The sequence below is a fragment of the Eriocheir sinensis genome, unplaced genomic scaffold, assembly GCF_024679095.1.
Source record: "Eriocheir sinensis breed Jianghai 21 unplaced genomic scaffold, ASM2467909v1 Scaffold227, whole genome shotgun sequence".
NCBI classification, from domain to species: domain Eukaryota; kingdom Metazoa; phylum Arthropoda; class Malacostraca; order Decapoda; family Varunidae; genus Eriocheir; species Eriocheir sinensis.
In genome coordinates, this window is record NW_026111529.1 from 172,501 (window position 1) to 185,423 (window position 12,923).

A 12,923-nucleotide genomic window follows, 5' to 3' on the forward strand; every position below is an offset into this window, starting at 1 on the left:
ACAGTATAACTCATATCTAACACACACACACACACACACAGTATAATGGTACAGTATAACTCATATCTAACACACACACACACACACACAGTATAAAGGTACGGTATAACTCATATCTAACACACACACACACACACACACACACACACACACACACACAGTATAATGGTACAGTATAACTAATCTAACACACACACACACACACACACACACACACACACACAGTATAATGGTACAGTATAACTCATATCTAACACACACACACACACACACACACACACAGTATAATGGTTCAGTATAACTCATATCTAACACACACACACACACACACACACACACAGTATAATGGTACAGTATAACTCATATCTAACACACACACACACACACACACACACACACAGTATAATGGTACAGTATAACTCATATCTAACACACACACACACACACACACACACACACACACACACACACACACACACACACACACACAGTATAATGGTACAGTATAACTCATATCTAACACACACACACACACACACGCACACACACACAGTATAATGGTACAGTATAACTCATATCTAACACACACACACACACACACACACACACACACACACACACACACACACACACACACACACTCACACACACAGTATAATGGTACAGTATAACTCATATCTAACACACACACACACACACACACACACACACACACACACACACAGTATAATGGTACAGTATAACTCATCTAACACACACACACACACACACACACACACACACACACAGTATAATGGTACAGTATAACTCATCTAACACACACACACACACACACACACACACACACACAGTATAATGGTGCAGTATAACTCACACACACACACACACACACACACACACACACACACAGTATAATGGTACAGTATAACTCATCTAACACACACACACACACACACACACACACACACACACACACACACACACAGTATAACTCACACACACACACACACACACACACACACACACACACACACACAGTATAATGGTACAGTATATCTCATCTAACACACACACACACACACACACACACACACACACACACACACACACACACACACACACACACACACACACAGTATAATGGTACAGTATAACTCATCTAACACACACACACACACACACACACACAGTATAATGTTACAGTATAAATCATCTAACACACACACACACACACACACACACACACACACACAGTATAATGGTACAGTATAACTCATCTAACACACACACACACACACACACACACACACAGTATAATAATTACAGTTAACTTTCATCTAACACACACACACACACACACACACACACACACACAGTATAATCACAGTTAACTCATCTAACACACACACACACACACACACACACACACACACACACATGTATAATGGTACAGTATAACTCATATCTAACACACACACACACACACACACACACACACACACACACACACACACACAGTATAATGGTACAAGAGCACCCATATCTAACACACATACACACACACACACACACACACAGCATAATGGCAGTATAACTCATATCTAATAATAATACACACACACACACACACACACACGCACACACACACAGTATAATGGCACGGATACCTTGCCATGGTGAAGCAAAACTTTGCCGGCTTTACAAGCCGTTTATTATGAAGGTTACAAGGGTTGTATTCATATCATATCATTTATATATATATAAGATACCATTGTATGATATTCAAATTCATATATGGTATCAAGAAGACCATGCTTGGGATAACATGCTTCATTGTATCTCTGTCTAGCAAATACTACGCTAATCAGCATATATAACACATTATGTCCAGATAACATATTTTTCATTATCCTTGCCCTAGCATCCTTGCCCTATATATATATATATATCATATATAACACCCTATCACATCTCATATATATATATATATATATATATATATATATATATATATATATATATATATATATATATATATATATTTTTCATATATATATATATATATATATATATATATATATATATATATATATATATACATTTTTCATTCATCTCCTATAAGCATATTTTATTCTATCATATATATATATATATTCCTTGTTATTTTTTCACATACATTATGCCTATATATGTAAAGAACTACATCATGTTCATATACTGTATTCATCAGTGATTAGTCACACATATATATATATTGATATGTTTACTGTTTATATTCATATAGAGTATATCTTGTTATTCTTTTTTTCACACACATATGCCTAGCATATGTAAAGAGAACCACATCATGTTCATACTGTATTCATCAGTGATTATGCACACCATACGCAATATATCACAGTCATTCCTATCATAACGCATCCTCATATATTCACATCATGTTTTACTGTTTTATATTCATAATTTATATCTTGTTATTCTTTTTCACACACATTATGCCTAGCATATGTAAAGAACCATATTCATACTGTATTCATCAGTGATTAGTCACCATATACATAATCCTTATCACAGTCACATTCCTCTTAACGCATCATGTTCATATTCCATCCAATATTCATATATAATAATACATGTACACAGGCTATTTATAGACCTATTGGCTGTTATAATGCCTGACAAACCCTCATCATTTAATACAGCCGTAATGGGTTTGTACATGCTGATTGTACTGACTATCTCACTGTGCTGAACATGTTATCATGCAGCAGCTACTTCACGTCATTTATTGTGGCACTGCACGCCTCCTCGTCTTGTGGGAAGAAAACACACCACCTGGGTCCAGTTTTGAAGCTTCCTCCCAAGGCACACAGCACTTGTATGGCAGTATTGTTATCTAAGAGGCAGAAACAATGTTAACAAGTTTTCACTGTTTTCAGAGTCAATAATGCACAAAACAGAGAGCGTGACTCTCCTGACCACAGCTGACCCGTACTACCTGGCACTTGGCCTACGTCACGTACTCCCCCCACAAATTTGGCCCGTCGCTTCGTCGCTGCTACGGTACAGCCACAAATTTGGCCCGTCGCTGCTACACGGTACAGCCACAAATTTGGCCTGTCGCTGCTACACGGTACAGCCACAAATTTGGCCCGTCGCTGCTACACGGTACAGCCACAAATTTGGCCCGTCGCTGCGGTACAGCCACAAATTTGGCCCGTCGCTGCTTCACAGTACAGCCTGGCCAGGCTATCAGACGGGAAGGCCTCTCCTCCTCAGTGACCCGTCAGTCAGTAGGGACAGCGGTCAGGTCAGCCAGGGGCTGTCAACCTCACTGTTTTCCTTTTGTTTGTTTGTTTGTATTACTTGTTTTAACATACATAACGAAAAGAATGCAAACAAATAATGTATTCATTAAGTATGCATAATAGTAATAATGATACATATACATCAATTGAAACTTTCAGCAAAATCTTGAATGCTAAAGAACATAATGTCAAGACATATCAGCTTCTTGATGGATCAAGAATACACACACACACACACACACAGTATTATGTTACAGTATAATTCATATCTAACACACACACACACACACACACACACACACACACACACACACACACACACACACACAGTATAATGGTACAGTATAATTCATATCTAACACACACACACACACACACACACACACACACAACACACACACACACACACACAGTATAATGGTACAGCATAATTCATGTCTAACACACACACACACACACACAACACACACACACACACACACACACACACACACACAGTATAATGGTGCAGTATAAATCATGTCTAACACACACACACACACACACACACACAGTATAATGGTACAGTATAATCAGTCTAACACACACACACACACACACACACACACACACACACACACACACACAACACACACACACACACACACACACACACAGTTAATATGCAGCACCATATCTAACACACACACACACACACACACACACACACAGTATAATGGTACAGTATAATTGTCTAACACAAACACACACACACACACACACACACACACACACACACACAGCATAATGGTACAGTATAATTCATGTCTAACACACACACACACACACACACACACACACACACACACACACACACACAGTATAATTGTACAGTTTAATTGATGTCTAACACACACACACACACACACACACACACACACACACACACACAAACAGTAATGGTACAGTATAATTGATGTCTAACACACACACACACACACACACACACAGCATAATGGTGCAATTATAACTCATATCTAACACACACACACACACACACACAGTATAATGGTATCTAACACACATACACACACATACACACACACACACACACACACATAATGGTACAGTATAATTCATATCTAACACACACACACACACACACAGTATAATGCACACACACACACACAGTATAATCATACACACACACACACACACACACACACAGACACACACACACACACACACACACACAGCATAATGGTACAGTATAACTCATATGCTAACACACACACACACACACACACACACAGTATATCAATGCCATATAGCAAGGCTTTGCCGTTTATATATATAGGTTGTATATATTCATATCATATCATTTATATATATAGGATATATATGTATGATATTCAAATATATATATATACTCAATATAACACAACACACACGCAAGCTGGGCTTTTCATGTCAGATAATGTCCCTATTCTTCATTGTATCATTTATATGATACAAATACCTATTCATATATACTCAATATAACACATTGCGCCATAACAGATGGGCAAACATGTTATATATATATCCTTATAGCATATATATATATATATATATATATATATATATATATATATATATATATATATAATATATATATATATATATATATATATATATATATATATATATATATATATATATATATATATATATATATATATATATATATATATATATATATATATATATATATATATATATATATATATATATATATATATTTTCATCATCTCTCATATAAGCATATTTTATTGATATCATATATTGATATGTATTGCATCTAGTATATTGATATCCATGTTTAATGTTTATATTCATATAATTATATCATGTTATTCTTTTTTCACACATATTATGCCTAGCATATGTAAAGAACCACATCATGTTCATACTGTATTCATCAGTGATTAGTCACACCATATACATAATCATATCACAGTCACATTCCTCTCATAACGCATCATATTCATATATTCACATCACCAATATTCATATATAATAATACATGTGTAACACAGGCTATTTTATGAACTATATTATTGGCTGTTATAATGCCTGACAAACCCTCATCATTTAATACAGCCGTAATGGGTTTTGTACCTGCTGACTGTACTAACTATCTCACTGTGCTGAACATGTTATCATGCAGCAGCTGCTTAACTCGTTTGTTTGTGGCACGCAGCGCACGCCTCCTCGTCTTGTGGGAAGGAAAACACCATCACTCTGGGTCCAGTTTTGAAGATTCCCTCCCAGTAAGGCACACAGCACTTGTATGGCAGTATTGTTATCTGGGTAAGAGGCAGAAACAATGTTAACAAGATTTTCACTGTTTTCAGAGTCAATAATGCACAAAACAGAGAGCGTGACCTCTCCTGACCGCAGCTGACCCGACACTACCTGGCACTACTTGGCCTATGTCACGGCCTACTCTCCCCCCCACCCCTTAAAGAGGCCTCCCCCTCTAGATGGCCTTGGTTAATGGCAAAAAAAATTATTTCAAGTTTCTTTACAATAGTCTATCGATTTTAACTTATAATAATAATAATAATAATAATTGGTTTATTCAGGAAATTGCAGCCGTTAAGCTAAAAATGTACATATTAATATACAGTGCAACCCTAAAGAAAAATACAATATGAAAGGGGTGTGGGGGCTTGTGATTTACATTAACGGAGGGAAAGTAGTGATGATGCTTGAGGGGTGAAGAGGTGGAGGAGTGCGGTGTGGTAGAGCGATGAGGCGGGAAGGTAATCCTCCTCTGGAAGGCGAGTAGGTGTTAATCCGAGGTCATCCCCAGGTCACAATGCTGGGTCAGGTAGCAGCAGGTGGCCAGAGAGCAGGTAGAGGCGGTATCGGTGGTCACTCAGAAAGGGGCTTAGCGGTGGAGTGCTAATCCAACACAGGTGGCAAGACAGATGTGAAGACTCGCTGCTGTGCCTGGGAACAGACTGCACAGCCTCGGTGGTGAGCAGCCTGCTCATTGCCCCCACCTGAGTGACGAGTCCTCCACTGCACTGCACCTGACCAGACTTCAACAGCAGGATGGGCGGGCCTGGGGAGACCTCGGGGAGTCGGCAGGGGCCTGATGGAAGGCCGCGGCGGCGACACACTCGGCGATCCCGATACCACACACGCACTCCACTCACTGTCTGTCAGACTGTCACCATGATTTCACTTAGTCACAAAAAAATTAACTTGCTATGTAGTGATTCTGGAAGTAGGTTTCTTGATGAAAGGGGAGAGGGGGCTGGAGGGGAAGGGGCTGGAGGGGAAGGGGAGAGGCCAACAGGCTGGCCCCGGGCTACTCCATGCGGAGCGCCATGACCCACGTCTGACCTCGGTCAGGACTGGGCGTGACTCAGTCGTTGTCTTTCCCTGTAATCCCAAGCCATTCATAACACCATGCAGTCGTATTATGACTATGTGTATATTCCACAAATAGATAACGTACGGAATAACAGTGAGACAGATTGCCATGTGCAGGTCATCGCTAGATCTGTCAACAATGGAGGTTTCCCCGGCCCAAGCCACAGAGCTCAAGTTAGAGAATAGTGACTTTATTTTGTTGTGATTTAACCGTGCAGCAGCGACGGGCCAGATTTGTGGCTTTACTGTGTAGCAGCGATGGGCCAAATTTGTGGCTTTACTGTGTAGCAGCGATGGGCCAAATTTGTGGCTTTACTGTGTAGCAGCGATGGGCCAAATTTGTGGCTTTACCGTGTAGCAGCGACAGGCCAAATTTGTGTCTTTACCGTGTAGCAGCGATGGGCCAAATTTGTGACTTTACCGTGTAGCAGCGACGGGCCAAATTTGTGCCACGATATAAACCCCCCAAAAAAGATGACACATAATCTGATCACAAATGCATATATATATATTATGAAATGGTTTGTGTGAGGGTGATTTTTTCTCATTTTCTCGCTTAGAGGGACCATTAAGAAACATGATCCCCACTGCTACCGGGTTAATTATTTTTTTTTTTGTGTGTGTGTGTGTGTGTTTATGTATAGTGAGTGACCTGTTTGCTCCCCTTCCAGCACTGCCGACACTTCCTGAACGCCTACAACAGCACGCTTGGGGGCAGTCGACAGGTGTTCGCCGTGCCCTGCTACACTATGCACATTGGGAACCTCAAGCTGTGCAAGCCTAAGGTATGCTGCTGCTGCTGCTATTACTACGAATGTTAATGATTTTTATTTATTTATTTATTATTTATTTTTTTATGGGGTCTTCGTGGTGCACTGGTTCACACACTCGGCTCACAACCGAGAGAGCCCGGGTTCAATTCCCGAGTGGAGTGGAAAAATTTGGGCGGCTTTTCCAATACCCTACGTAGCCCCTGTCCACCCAGCAGTGTACCAGGTATTAATCGGGGGTTGTGTCCCGTCTCCTGGGGTCTGTTCCCTTCTCCTATAATTCCTTCCCCTCCTGTCTCTCTCCGGCATATGACCACAGATGTTGTGTCCCGTCTCCTGGGGTCTGTTCCCTTCTCCTATAATTCCTTCCCCTCCTGTCTCTCTCCGGCATATGACCACAGATGTTGTGTCCTGTCTCCTGGGGTCTGTTCCCTTCTCCTATAATTCCTTCCCCTCTTGTCTCTCTCCAGCATATGACCACAGATGTTGCGTTCACTAAACAAAACTTTTTTTTCTCTCTCTCTCTCTCTCTCTCTCTCTCTCTCTCTCTCTCTCTCTCTCTCTCTCTCTCTCTCTCTCTCTCTCTCTCTCTCTCTCTCTCTCTCTCTCCCCCTTATTGCCTTTGAGCTGCCTCCCTTTGCTGTAAAAATAAAAAATAAAAAGTTTTCACAATTTTGATATATTTTTTTCAATGCCTACTGATCATCCTTTTCTTCCTGCGGCCTACAGAGTGTGAGTTACCCGAGGGTTTGGATTGACTTCAACCTGGGCACCTCCTCCATCCTCATCCTGTGCCAGGTGGAGAGCACGGCCCAGCCCTCCCACCCGGTGAGTCAGTCAGGTAGTTGCTAGGTGACTAGGGGCCGTATAGCTAAACATTCCGTCGCCAGAGTTCACATATTTGACAAGGCATTCATTGGAGTTTTGAGCAGGATTAGTTTTATGGCCCTGGTGGTAGTTTGATTCTTCTTCTGTACCGTGAACCTAAGGAAACACTCATTGGAACCTGATTGACCCACTCTTTGACCTTTAGAAATAGCTGATATGAGAAGCCAAAATGTCTTATGATACCGACCCAGGTCTCCCACTCTTGATGATCACATACTCTCTCCCAGTTGTTCATCCTTCTCATGTCTTCCTCCACACACTGTCTCCAGTAGGGATGTACCGATGTATTGGTATCGGTGGTATCGGCACATTTTAACCCGTCCACTGCGATTGGAACGAATTTGGCTTTCACTGGTAGCCTGATAACATATACTCCCATGTCTTTCTCTGCCTCTGTGGTGGATAGTAGAGTGTTTCCCATATGGTATTAAGGTGCTGTGGATATCCCTTCACTGGTAGCCTGGTAACATATACTCCCAGGTCTTTCTCTGCCTCTGTGGTGGATAGTGGAGTGTTTCCCATGTGGTATTGGTGTGCTGGATATCCCTTCACTTGTAGCCTGGTAACATACACTCCCATGTCTTTCTCTGCCTCTGTGGTGGATAGTGGAGTGTTTCCCATGTGGTATTGGTGTGCTGGATATCCCTTCACTGGTAGCCTGGTAACATAGAGTCCCAGGTCTTTCTCTGCCTCTGTGGTGGATAGTGGAGTGTTTACCATGTGGTATTGTTGTGCTGGATATCCCTTCACTGGTAGCCCGGTAACATACAGCCCAGGTCTTTCTCTGCCTCTGTGGTGGATAGTGGAGTTTCCCATGTGTTATTGGTGTGCTGGATATCCCTTCACTGGTAGCCTGGTAACATACACTCCCAGGTCTTTCTCTGCCTCTGTGGTGGATAGTGGAGTGTTTCCCATGTGGTATTGGTGTGCTGGTGTTTCCCATGTTGTATTGTTGTGCTGGATATCGCTGCACTGGAAGACTGGTAACAGACACTCCAGGTCTTTCTCTGCCTCTGTGGTGGATAGTGGAGTGTTTCCCATGTGTTATTGGTGTGCTGGATATCCCTTCACTGGTAGCCTGGTAACATATAGTCCCAGGTCTTTCTCTGCCTCTGTGGTGGATAGTGGAGTGTTTCCCATGTGGTATTGGTGTGCTGGATATCCCTTCACTGGTAGCCTGGTTACATATAGTCCCTGGTCTTTCTCTGCCTCTGTGGTGGATAGTGGAGTGTTTCCCATGTGGTATTGGTGTGCTGGATATCCCTTCACTGGTAGCCTGGTAACATACACTCCCAGGTCTTTCTCTGCCTCTGTGGTGGATAGTGGAGTGTTTCCCATGTGGTATTGGTGTGCTGGATATCCCTTCACTGGTAGCCTGGTGACATACACTCCCAGGTCTTTCTCTGCCTCTGTGGTGGATAGTGGAGTGTTTCCCATGTGGTATTGGTGTGCTGGATATCCCCTCCCAAGCTGCAGGACTTTACAAATTTTCTTCATTGAATTGTAGCCACAGACACCCCATTCCTATAGGTTGGTGAGGTCTTCTGGTAGGAAATCCACAGTCAAGTGGCTAATTTTCAAGGTGCAGGGTTAGGAAGGGACGACCCCAAGTGAGGCGAGTTTTGTGTAAAGTCCGCCTAGGATTGTTAAGGGTTGCCTAGGGGTTTGTATGGTAACAGGGTTATCAAGGAGTGACTGAGGGGCCAGGCTTAGAGCTGTAACATTATTGTGTTGAATTTAGGCAACAGTCAAAAGAATGTATTGTTTTATAAGGTATCAATATTTATACAGCTTATTAATCCCTCACTTAATATGCAGGTACTGCCAGAAGAAGACAAGGAGGAGGAGGAGGAGGAGGTGGAAGAGGAATCATTTGGTGAGTGTTAATTTTGTTCTGTTGTTTCTTCCTCCTCTCTCAATCCTTTTCCTCTTCTCTGATTCATTTGCATTCTACAATTGTTCCTTCTCTCTCTATTCTGCTAAAGTCTTCTTCTTCCATTCCAAGGTCATGCTCCAACTCCTGCTGTCCCCTCAGAGTGTTCATTTCCCTCAGGTCATCTCATGAGGGACATTAAGTGACGGCCACACACTTTTCCACAAATGTTTACACTTCTGAGGTGATAGGAGGGGACATTCCAAGGGGTTGATTTTCAGCATTTATAGTCACTGTAGAGTTTTGAGATTTTTGGAGGATCATGAACAAGAATCTAACTCCTTACACACCAAAAATTAGCTTCATAAACCTTTGCAGTCATTCTTAATGTTTGCCTCAAATTTTGTGTGTTGTGTGGCCTGGCCTGACATCTGGCCCTGGGGCGAGACATTAGGGTGAAGCCTATCAGGATCAATCTTGCAGCTTGCTTCTGAAATTTGAGGAAAGGAGCTTTCTCTGAAGGAGTATCTCCACATGTCACACCTGCATTGCTTTGACACCTGCATGTTTTAGCTCATCGTGGGAGGAATTAGTGTTCGTGTATGTGTTGGTGACATGTCTTGGAAAATCTCATTTGTAGATTGTCTCCTTTGTGTGTCCATGGATACAGTGTCATTGCCTGACCATGCATACTTGAACAAAAGATCAGTTTGGTCACTAATTCCTACTGACGATATATCCTACAGGCCATCCATGAGTGGGAACAGATTTGTGCAGTAGACGGGTCGGTGGTACACGAGAAGTATTAATAATCTTGGGCAACAACAACAGCTACAGGAGTGCTCACACTTTTGACAAGTTCAGTAGCTGTCTTGACGACCAGTGTGTCACCTCGTGCAGTGTCAGCTGTGTCTTGATAAATGCTTCTTTGTTCTCCTCATTGGCAAGAAATTGTTCCCTATCACACAGTCAGTTCTGGTGGGACTCCCAAATTATGAGATATTGTTCTGCCTGCCATTGTACGCATGTGTTCATGATCTTTGGATCCCTTCCATCACACACTAGTACTGCACCATCAATGAACCTTCCCTGAACATAGCTATCAGCTGTGGCCTTGATGCTTCCTCCATTTCACTGGTGAAGTAACCATCCCCCATCCTGTTTTCCATGTCCAGGCCAAGAGCATCCTGCCAAATTCAATGCTTCCAATAAAGAAGAGTCATCTATTTGTATTAACAAGACTCTCCTAGCCCTTCCAATGTAAGCTTTGAAGTTTCCCTGCATCCTCTTCACATCTCTCATCTGTCATCACCTAGCAATCCAGCTTGTGCACAACCTCAAACAGATACAAATTGTTCGGCCAAGGATCGGCAACTTTATGCAGACTGTTACCCTTGAGACCTCATCTCAGAATGAACTATCATACGTTGAAACACCTTATTTACAACATGTGTTCCTCATCTTTACTAATCAAGACTTGTGCGTTTGGGTTTTGCTTTATTAAACATAGAAAGCTCAATGACCTTTGATCTCTTCCAAACCACTTATTCACTTTTTTTTTAAGCAGCCATGGGAATTCAAATAGGGTCATTATTTTTTGCAGGAAATATTATATTCTCCTGAGATAAGATAACTTCTTAACAAATTCTGGCGTGTTGAATATTTTGACCTCAATTTCAGAGGTAATATATTGTTTTTTTGTAAGTGGTTACATTTCAGATCTTTCCTTGACATCATTCTGTTCACTTTGACACAACCAAGATCAGCCATTTATGACGTTTCATTTTCGAGATAGAGATTTGGACCTTTTAACGAAAGGTCGTTGACCTTTGACCCCTGTAGAGAAAATTCCCCAACCTCTACATGCCCTATCTTTTTTTTAGTAAATGTTGATCCCCTTGGCTATTGAAATCAGTTGAAAAATGATTTCATCAAATTTTTTCCCAGATTTAGTAGATATTTTTCTAATTTTGGGTTACTAGTGACGTATTTTGCAATCCAGGATCCCTGTGTCGCTGCCCGCCGTGCATAGCGGGAGTCATTAAAAATCCTGCCCGGTGGTTTCCAGGAAGGGTTCTCACATAGCCTCTTCTATGGAAGAGTAGTTGCAGCCATGGCCCTGTTATAACTGATGTGTGGTTGCTCCTCGGCTGGCTGGAGGAGAAGGCGACACTCTAGAGCCGGGAGTGGGTCGGTTCAATTGACGAGTTGCTGCCACCGGCCTCGGTAGCTCGCATGTGTCCATTACCGAGCGATGGCTGTCTGGCCGTAGTATGCGCAAGGATTCCACCTCCCACTAAGTCTCCTGATTGGCCTGTAGCTGAAGTTGCAGTCTTTGCGGACAAAGCCGACTCGGCTTTCTTCATTACAGCCGTGTAACTCTTTGCAGTCTCGTCATTTTCCATCCACTTCTCTTTGATTATGTGCAGCCTCGCTTCTCTGTCTCGAATGCCGTCCAGCCTAACTGTCGTAGCCGTGTCATGAAGTCGCTCGGCCCCTCTCCAAATTGTTGTTCCTCGAAGTGCAGGATCCTGATTTCGATAGCGTCAGCGGTCGATGACGGGCGGTCCAGTGTGTTGGCCCCCATTCTGCGTTCAGCTGCACTCGTTGCTCTGCGTATGCAGCCGTCTGTCCCCGCAGCTGACGTAGTGATAGCCCGGTAGTCTGGCTTATCCCACA

General features: G+C 42.2%; 1 long non-coding RNA gene across 7 annotated transcripts in view; it reads left to right on the forward strand.

Moving 5' to 3' along the window:
* Window positions 1-12,923, forward strand: part of LOC126990942 (uncharacterized) — a 30,263-nt gene extending 17,340 nt beyond the window's left edge. For 5 of the 7 annotated variants that reach the window (XR_007744946.1, XR_007744940.1, XR_007744943.1 and 2 more), the window contains 3 exons: window positions 7,385-7,498; window positions 8,213-8,311; window positions 10,190-12,923. This is a non-coding gene — a long non-coding RNA (uncharacterized LOC126990942). Of the gene's footprint in view, window positions 1-5,529; window positions 5,640-7,384; window positions 7,499-8,212; window positions 8,312-10,189 lie in introns of all 7 variants that reach the window. The other 2 variants (XR_007744941.1, XR_007744945.1) reach the window with 1 other exon arrangement.